Raw genomic sequence first — 8,947 nt, forward strand, 5'->3', positions numbered from 1 at the left:
AAAAAAAAAGGTTGAGAAGTTAGAGGGTTGACATGTTGGGGGGTTGTTAACCAATGTCATGAAACAATATGTGTACTACTGTTTCATGAGAAACTATTTGTTCTGTAAGCCTTCACCTGAAGTACAATAAAAATAATAATAATAAGTTTGTGAGAAATAAGAGTATTAGGGGAGAATCGTCCCCTGGATTACAAAATATTATAAAACTACCCACCATTAAAAGGAGCCTGGTAGCACAATGGTTAAGTCCTCAGCTGCTAACTGAAAAGTCAGTGGTTCAAACCCACCAGCCGCTCCTTGGAGAAAAGGATCACTATAAGTCAGAATCGACTCGACAGCGCTCAACAACAACAACTATCAATAAAGTATTATGCTACTGATGTAAGGGCAGATTAACACAAAAATGTGGCTCAGAAACAAAATACATAAAAATCTAAATAAATTAGGTGGCATTAAAGTAATGCGGAAACAATGGTCTGGGGACAATAGTTAGATATATGGAAATAAATAAACAAATCTATTTAGATCTTCACATCACAATCATACTCTAAAACAAAATCCAAATTGATTCAAAGTGAAATCAAACAAATAAGAAGTAAATGTTGATCAAATCTCACGGTCAGGAATCTCCCAAAATATGAAAAAAATATTGATGATTAGAAGTCATAAAAATTTTGAATGTTTTTTTGCCCAATAAGTCATAAAAATCAAAAGGCAAGAAAACTGAAGAAAATGTTCTCAACAAATATAAGACTTAAAAGAATTAATACCCTTATAAGAAATCATGCAAGTGGATGAAAGGCAAAAAACATGGTTAATTTACAAAACAAGAAATAGAAACAGCTAGTAAACATAAAAACATTCAACCTTCTTAATGAACAAACAGATGTTTTGCCCTTTGAATTAGAAAAGAAGTTTTTTAAAATGTTAGGGTAGGTTACATAGCTACAGTAATCAGAACAGCCTGGTACTGGTTTAATGATAGACACATAGACCAATGGAATATAATTGAAAATCTAGAAATAAATACAAACATCTATGGTCAGTTGATTTTTGACAAGGGAGCCAAATCCATTCAATGGGGCAGGAAGAGTCTCTTCAACAAATGGTGCTGGCAAAACTGGATTTCCACACCATGCAGAGAAATGAAACAAGATCCATACCTCACATCATACACAAAAACTAATTTAAAATGAATCAAGGACCTAAATGTTAAATTTAAAACCATAAAGTTCTTAGAAAAAAATACAGGCGGAAAGCTTTGGGACCTAATTTTTTTCAGTGATAGATTATCAAACACAAAAACAAATGCACAAGCAACAGAAAACAAAATAGATAACTGGGACCTCATGAAAGTTAAATACTTATATTCATCAAAAGACTTTACCAAGTTCTACCAGCAGGACTCAACAATGGAATGTCTCACAGGAAGTTCTCCACTTACAGGCATGGGCCCCTGGGCTCCTTGCCTCGGAAGCCCAGCAGCCGGCACCACAAGAATATGAAGAACTTCCCCAAGGATGATGCTTCCAAGCCTGCCCACCTCACAGCCTTCCTGGGCTACAAGACTGGCATGACCCACATCATCAGGGAGGTCATTAGACCAGTGTTCAAGGTAAACAAGAAGGAAGTGGTGGAGGTCATGAACATTGTGGAGACACTACCCATGGTGGTTGTTGGCATCATGGGCTACATGGAAACTCCTCTCTGTACCTTCAAGACTGTCATTGCTGAGCGTATCAGTGATGAGTGCAAACGGTGCTTCTACAAGAACTGGCATAAATCTAAGAAGGCTTTCACCAAGTACTGCAAGAAGTAGCAGGACGACGATGGCAAGAAGCAGCTAGAGAAGGACTTCAACAGCGTAAAGAAGTACTGCCAGGTCATCTGTGTTATCGCCACACCCAGATGTGCCTCCTTCCCCTGCACCAGAAGAAAGCCTTCCTGATGGAGATCCAGGTGAAAGGAGACATTGTGGCTGAGAAGCTGGACTGGGCCCATGAGCGGCTAGAGCAGCAGGTGCTTGTGAGCCAGGTGTTCAGGCAGGACAAGATGATCGACATCATCAGGGTGACCAAGGGCAAGGGCTACAAAGGGGTCACCAGCCGCTGGCACACCAAGAAACTGCCCACTGAGATCCTCCAAGGGCTGTGCGAGGTTGCCTGTATCAAGGCCTGGCATCCTGCACACATGGCCTTCTCTGTGGTGCGTGCTGGGCAGAAGGACAACCATCACCATGCTGAGATAAGCAAGAAGATCTACAAGATTGGCCAGGGCTACCTTATCAAGGATGGCAAACTGATCAAAAACAATGCCTCCACCAATTGCAGTATGTCTGACAAGAGCATCAACCCTCTGGGTGGTTTTGTCCACTATGGTGAAGCGATCAATGGACTTTGTTATGCTGAAAGGCTGCATGGTGGGAACCAAGAAGCAAGTGTTCACTCTCTGAAAGTCCTTACTGGTACCGACCAAATGCTGGGCCCTGGAGAAGACTGACCTCAAGTTCATCGACACTGCCTCCAGGTTAGGCCATGGTAGCTTCCAGACTGTGGAGGAGAAGAAAGCGTTCGTGGGACCACTTAAGAAAGAACAAATTGCAAAGGAAGAAGGAGCTTAATGTCAGGAATAGATTGTGCAGCTGGTGGAATCTCAATAGCTGAGCCTAGAGGACTCCCCAAGACTATTGCCCTGAGAGACTCTTTAAACCTTGAACCAAAACTAGCCCATGAGGTCACCCTCTTAGCTAAATAACAGAAAGGCTCACAAAATAAAGAATATCAACCATGAGTACGTGCTCCTTTAAAAAAATCATCTATATAAGACCAAATAGTTGACCATTACTTTAAAACAAAGTTGAGAATGTAAGGGGCAGGAAAACTAGATTAATGGAAATGGAACAATCAGAATGAAAATATTGAAAATGTTCATACGCTGTGAAGAATGTAACCAATATCACTGAACAATTTGTGTAAACATTGTTGAATGGGAACCTAAAGTACTGTGTAAACCTTCACCGAAAACAGAATAAAATATTATTTAAAAAAAAACGTTAGGGCAGGTGGGATGAGATAGAAAGTTACTAGTTGAAAGCAGATATGCATATAGATACAACTGCAATATGAACAAAGAGTCTTAATCTCAAAAAGGGGACAGAGTTACTGGGGATGGGGCTGGGGACCATGGTCTTGGGGGACATCTAGGTCAATTGGCATAACATAGTTCATAATGAAAATGTTCTACATCCCACTTTGGTGAGTAGTATCTGGGGTCTTAAAAGCTTGTGAGCGACCATCTAAGATACGACTATTGGCCCCATCCTGTCTGGAGCAAAGGAGAATGAAGAAAATCAAAGGCACAAGGAAATATTAGTCCAAAGGACTAATGATCACATGAACCACAGCCTCCACCAGCCTGAGCCCAGAAGAACTAAATGGTGCCTAGCTACTACCACCGACCGCTCTGATAGGGATCACAATAGAGGGTCCCAGACAGAGCTGGAGAAAAATTGTAGAACAAAAATCAAATTCACAATAAAACATCAGGCTTACAACAGCCAACAACATCCTAAATGGAGAGAGTCTGAAAGCATTCCCCTTGAGAATTGGAATCAGACAAGGATGCCCTTTATCACCACTCTTATTCAACATTGTGCTGGAGGTCCTAGCTAGAGCAATTAGGCTAGAAAAAGAAATAAAGGGCATCCAAATTGCTAAGGAAGAAGTAAAAGTATCTCTATTTGCAGATGATATGATCTTATATACAGAAAACCCCAAAGAATCCACAAGAAAACTACTGGAACTAATAGAAGATTTCAGCAAAGTATCAAGATACAAGATAAACCAACAAAAATCAGTTGGATTCCTCTACACCAACAAAGAGAACTTCGAAGAGGAAATCACCAAATCAACACCATTTACAGTAACCCCCAAGAAGATAAAATACTTAGAAATAAATCAAACCAGAGATGTAAAAGACCATACAAAGAAAATGACAAGACACTACTGCAAGAAACCAAAAGAGACCTACATAAGTGGAAAAACATACCTTGCTCATGGATGGGAAGACTCAACATTGTGCAAATGTCAGTTCTACCCAAAGTAATCAACAGATACAATGCAATCTCGATCCAGATTCCCAAGGCATTTTTTAAGGAGATGGAGAAACAAATCACCAACTTCATATGGAAAGGGAAGAGGCCCCAAATAAGTAAAGCATTACTCAAGAAGAAGATCAAAGTGGGAGGCCTCATATTACCTGATTTTAGAACCTATCATACCACCACAGTAGTCAAAACAGCCTGGTACTGGTACAACAACAGATACATAAACCAATGGAACAGAATCGAGAATCCGGACATAAATTCATCCATCTATGAGCAAGTGATATTTGACAAAGGTCCAAAGTCCATTAACTGGGGAAAAGACAGTCTCTTTAACAAATGGTGCTAGCATAACTGGATATTCATCTGCAAAAAACTAAAACAAGACCCATAACTCACACCATGCACAAAAACTAATTCGAAATGGGTCAAAGACTTAAATATAAAATCTAAAACAATAAAGATCATGGAAGAAAAAATAGGAACAATGCTAGGAGCCCTAATACATGGCATAAACAGAATATAAAACTTTATTAACAATGCACAGACACCAGAAGAAAAACTAGATAACTGGGAGCTCCTAAAAATCAAACGCTTATGCTCATCAAAAGACTTCACCAAAAGAGTAAAAAGACAATTTACAGACTGGGAAAAAAAATTTGGCTATGACAAATCCAATCAGCATCTAATCTCTAAAATCTACAAGATACTTCAAAACCTCAACAACAAAAAGATAAATAACCCAATTAAAAAATGGGCAAAGGATATGAACAGGCACTCCACCAAAGAAGACATTCAGGTGACTAACAGACAAATGAGGAAATGCTCATGATCATTAGCCATTAGAGAAATGCAAATCAAAACTACAGTGAGATACCATCTCACCCCAACAGGGCTAGCTAGCATTAATCCAAAAAACACAAAATAATAAATGTTGGAGAGGTTGTGGAGAGACTGGGAACACTTATACACTGTTGATGGGAATGTAAAATGGTACAACCACTTTGGAAATTGATTTGGCGCTTCCTTAAAAAAGCTTGAAATAGGAGTACTATACGATACAGCAATCCCACTCCTTGGAATATATCCTAGAGAAATACGAGCTGTCACATGAATAGATATATGCACACCCATGTTCATTGCAGCACTGTTCACAATAGCAAAAAAGTGAAAACAGGTGCCCATCAATGGACGAATGGATAAACAAATTATGGTATATTCACACAATGCACTATCGCACGATAAAGAATAATGGTGAATCCATGAAACATCTCATAACATGGATGAATCTGGAAGGCATTATGCAAGTGAAATCAGTCAGTTGCAAAAGGACAAATATTGTATAAGACTACTATTATAAGAACTCAAGAAGAGGTTTAAACACAGAAGAAAACATTCTTTGATGGTTATGAGGGTGGGGAGGGAAGGTGATGGTTATTCACTAACTAGATACTAGACAAGAATTATCTTAAGTGAAGGGAAGGACAACACACACCACAGGGGAAGTCAGCACAACTGGACTAAACCAAAAGCTAAGAATATAATTTCCTGAATATAAACAAACACTTCGAGGGACAGAGTAGCAGGGGTGGGGTCTGGGGATCATGGTTTCAGGGGACATCTAGGTCAACTGGCATAAAGTTTATTAAGAAAATGTTCTGCATCCCACTTTGGTGAGTGGCATCTGGGGTCTTAAAAGCTAGCAAGTGGCCATCTAAGATGCATCAATTGGTCCCAACCCACCTGGCGTAAAGGAGAATGAAGAACACGAAAGACACAAGTAAAACACTAGCCCAAGAGACAGAAAGGGCCACATAAACCAGAGATTTCATCAGCCTGAGACCAGAAGAACTAGATGGTGCCCGGCTACCACCGATGACTGCCCTGACAGGGAACACAACAGAGAGTCCCTGACGGAGCAGGAGAAAGGTGCGGTGCAAAACTCGAATTCTAGTAAAAAGACCAGACTTAATGGTCTGAGACTGGAGGGACCCTGGAAGACATGGCCCCTGGACTCTCTGTTAACCCAAAACTAAAACCATTCTCAAAGCCAACTCTTCAAAGATTAGACTGGACTATAAGACATAAAATGATACTCGTGAAGACTGTGCTTCTTAGCTCAAATAAATACATGAGTCTAAATGGGCAGCTCCTGTCTGGAGATGAGATGAGAAGGCAGAAAGGGACAGGAGCTGGTTGAATGGACATGGGAAATCCAGGGTGGAAAGGAGGAGTGTGCTGTCACAGTATGGGGAGAGCAACTAGGGTCACATAGCAACGTGTGTATAAGTTTTTGCATGAGAAACTAACTTGAACTGTAAACTTTCATTTAAAGCACAATTTTAAAAAAACATCAGGTTTACTGGTCTGACAGAGACTGAGGAAGCCCCTAGACTACAGCCCCCAGACACCCTGCTGACTCAGAACTGAAGCCACTCCTGAAGTCCACCTTTCAGCCAAAGATTAGACAGGCCTAGAAAATAAATAATAACATGTGAAGAAGATGCTTCTTAGTTCAATCAAGTATATGAGACCAAATGGGCAACACCTGCCAAAAGCAAAGATGAGAAGGCAGATAAAAACCAACATGAAACCGGTTGCCGTCAAGTTGATTCCGACTCACAGCGACCCTATAGGACAGAATAGAAGGAAAACTGGAGGAAGGACATGGGGAACCCAGGGTGTAAAGAGAAAGGGGGAGAGTGCTGACACATTGAGAGGATTGCAACCAATGTCACAAAACAATTCGTGTATAAATTTTTGAATGAGAAACTAATTTTTGCTGTAAACTTTCACCCAAAGCACAATAAAATTTAAAATAATAATAGTCTTAAAAAGGGGAATCATCTAAAATGTAGATAAAATTTCATGCACAGAAGTGCCAATATTACTTATTATAGTGTAAAATGGAAACAATGTATATGTTCAATAACAGACTGTGAAAGAAATTACAGTAGGGACAAATTGATGCAATGATAAACAGCTGTATTTTCTAAGACTACTAATTAAATGTGAAAATGCTTATGTTATATCTCAGGTGAAGAATAAATGGATAAAAATTTGTATTTATAATATAATTGCAGTATTTTTTTAAATGATAAAAGAAACAAGGAAAAATAATATACGATTTGTATTTGGTGTGATTTACAGTTTCTTCTTTATATCCTTCGATAGCTTCCAAATTTTCTTTCATATGTTACTTTTGTAATCAGAAAAAATAAATTCTTCCCCAGAGCCCTCAGGATAAAATCCAAATTCCTCAGCAAAGCATATGATTGTGATCTGGCCCCTGCCTTCTTACTAGTTCCTATTACTAAACTACCCTTGGAGCCTTGGTGGCACAGTGGTTAAGAGCTCAGCTGCTAACCAAAAGGTCGGCAGTTCAAATCCACCAGCTGCTCCTTGGAAACCGATTGGGCAGTTCTACTCTACTATGAGTTCTGACTCATATGAGTCAGAATGACTCCATGGCAATGGGTAATTTACCCTCGGGTCTTAACCAAATTGCTTGTATTTCCCTAATCTGCCATGTCATCACGATATTGGTGTTGCGTGTATTTGTTTTGGTGGGCAGCGTCGTTGTTTTTGCATAGGGTGTTCTTAAATGCGCCTCCCTCTTTCTGGCCTTGTTAACTGGCCTCTTTAAGACCCAGCCTTGTATTTTTAAGGGATAGCTTCCTCTGAGGTGCCTTGGGCTGGATTAAATACCTCCTGCTTTTTTCTGCTGTAACATGCTGTGTGTACCTTCATCACAGCGTTTACCACATTGAATTACAGTCAGGGTGACCAATCATCCCGGTTTGCCTCGCCCTAAGTCTAATTCTCCCTTTTTTAACTTGTTCCCATCTTAGACTATGAGCACTTGACTGCACAGACCGTTTACATCATCTCTGGGTTTTAAAAATTACTGTATATTCTATTATACACACAGCACTATTTCCCCTAGGCTCTTGGGTGGCAGTTGTTGTTAGGTGCTGTTGAAACACTGCCCTGTCCTGCACCATCCTCGTGATTGTTGTGATGCTTGAGCCTATTGTTGCAGCCACTGTGTCAATCCATCTCGTTGAGGGCCTTTCTCTTTTTCACTGACTTTCTACTTTACCAAGCATGATGTCCTTCTCCAGGTACTGGTCCCTCCTGATGATATGTCCCAAGTATGTGAAACGTAGTCTCACCATCGTTGCTTCTAAGGAGCATTCGGGTTGTACTTCTTCCAAGACAGATTTGTTCGTTCTTGGCAGTCCATGGTATATTCATTATTCTTCACCAACACCATAATTCAAAGGCATCAATTCTTCGGTCTTCCTTCTTCATTGTCCAGCTTCCACATGCATATGAGGCGACTGAAAATACCATGGCTTGGGTCAGGATCACCTTAGTCCTCAAGGTGACATCTTTGCTTTTCAACACTTTAAGGAGGTATTTTGCAGCAGATTTGCCCAATGCTACACGTCGTTTGATTTTGTGACTGCTGCTTCCATGGGCGTTGATTGTGGATCCAAGTAAAATGAAATTCCTGACTTCAATCTTTTCTTGGTTTATCATGACGTTGCTTATTGGTCCAGTTGTGAGGATTTTTGTTTTCTTTATGTTAAACTGTAATCCATACTGAAGGCTGTAGTCTTTAAGCTTCATCAGTAAGTGCTTCAAGTCCTCTTCACTTTCAGCAAGCAAGGTTGTGTCATCTGCATATGGCAGATTGTTAATCACTCTCCGTCCAATCCTGATGCCACTCTTCATGTAGTCCAGCTTCTCGGATTATTTGCTCAGCAAATAGATTGAATAAGTATGGTGAAAGGATACAACCCTGATGCATACCTTTCCTGATTTTAAACCATGCAGTAT

At 40.0% G+C, this 8,947-nt stretch overlaps 1 pseudogene; it reads left to right on the forward strand.

Moving 5' to 3' along the window:
- The first annotated feature begins 1,417 nt into the window (after positions 1–1,417).
- Positions 1,418–2,620, forward strand: LOC101357784 (60S ribosomal protein L3 pseudogene; annotated as a pseudogene).
- The last annotated feature ends 6,327 nt before the right edge of the window (positions 2,621–8,947 follow it).

The sequence above is a fragment of the Trichechus manatus genome, unplaced genomic scaffold, assembly GCF_000243295.1.
Source record: "Trichechus manatus latirostris isolate Lorelei unplaced genomic scaffold, TriManLat1.0 scaffold00021, whole genome shotgun sequence".
NCBI classification, from domain to species: Eukaryota; Metazoa; Chordata; class Mammalia; order Sirenia; family Trichechidae; genus Trichechus; species Trichechus manatus.